Here is a 1,431-nt window from a genome sequence, read left to right as displayed (position 1 = left end):
CCCCCTTCTTGTATATTACTCCCTCCCCAGCACCCAAATTATCCTGTGTCTATTCCCTGCCCTGTGCTCCACCTTCCTATCCCTCCCCTCGCCCCACCCCCAACATCCCAACAACCAGTAAAGAATCCACTCACCTCTAGTATGGGTTCTTTTTCTTAGTCTTTTACAGTAGTGGTCCTATGCAGTATTTCCCCTTTTGTGACTGACCAATTTCACTCAACATAATGTCCTCAAGATTCATCCATGTTATGTCATGGATTGCAGCTTCCTTGTTATTCTTCAAGATAGTATAGTATTCCATTGTGTTTATGTACCACAGTTTATTTATCCATTCTTCAGTTGATGGGCACTTTGGCTGTCTCCATCTTTTTGCTATTGTAAATAGTGTTGTTATGAATATTGGTGTGCATACATCTACTCGTGTCATGGCTCATATTGCTTGTGGGTAAATACCAAGTAAAAGAAATGCTGGATCATAAGGTATTTCTATTTCCATCCTTCTGAGGAAGTGCCTTATTGCTTTCCAGAGTGGTTGGACCAGTTTTCAGTCCCACCAGCAATGCAGGAGTGTCCCAGTCTCTCCACAACCCCGCCAGCATTTATTTTCCTCTACTTTTCTTTTTTTAAAATCTTTGCTGCTATTGTTGGTGTGAGATGATATCTCATTGTTGTTTTGATTTGCATCTTTCTAATGGCTAGTGATCGTGAACATTTCTTCATATTTTTGTTGGAGGCTTGGATCTCCTCCTTGGTGAAGTGTCTGTACATTTCCTGTGCACATTTTAAAATTAGGTTATTTGTCTTTTCATTATAGATGTGTTGTAGTTTCCTATATATTTTAGAAATAAGTCCCTTGTCTGATGTGCCATGGCAAAATATTTTTTTCCATTCTGTGGGTTCCCCTTTTACTCTTCTGATGAATTATTTTGATGCACATAAGTTGTTGATGCACTCATCTACTTTGTCTACTTTTCTTTATGTAGTTTTCAATATGTTTGGTCGTCTGTGGATTCCCTGAATTAGTTCTCTCACATTGGTCCTTATTTTTTCATTGATGGTCTTCATAATTCTGGAGTTCACATTTAGGTTTTTAATGCATCTTGAGTTGGTTTTTGTATAAGATGTGAGTGAAAGTCTTGTTTCAATCTTTTGCATATGGCTTTCCAAACCTGCCATCACCATCTGTAGACGAGACTATCACCTCCCTTTCTATATACTTAAGTGTTTTTTCAAGCTTCTTTACCTCTTATGTTGTTTTTTGCCATGTGTCATATTTTACCAGAGATCAATATTGCCACTCCTACTTGCTTTTAATTATCATAAGCTTGGTATATTTTTCCCACCTTTTTTTTTTTGTTTTAATGTTTTTATTGTGAATTGAATGAAAGTTACCAGGGCAGATTATCAGTTTTACATTCAACAAATCATACA

The sequence above is a fragment of the Chrysochloris asiatica genome, unplaced genomic scaffold (assembly GCF_000296735.1).
Source record: "Chrysochloris asiatica unplaced genomic scaffold, ChrAsi1.0 scaffold00260, whole genome shotgun sequence".
Lineage (NCBI taxonomy): Eukaryota > Metazoa > Chordata > Mammalia > Afrosoricida > Chrysochloridae > Chrysochloris > Chrysochloris asiatica.
This window is presented reverse-complemented; position numbering follows the sequence as displayed.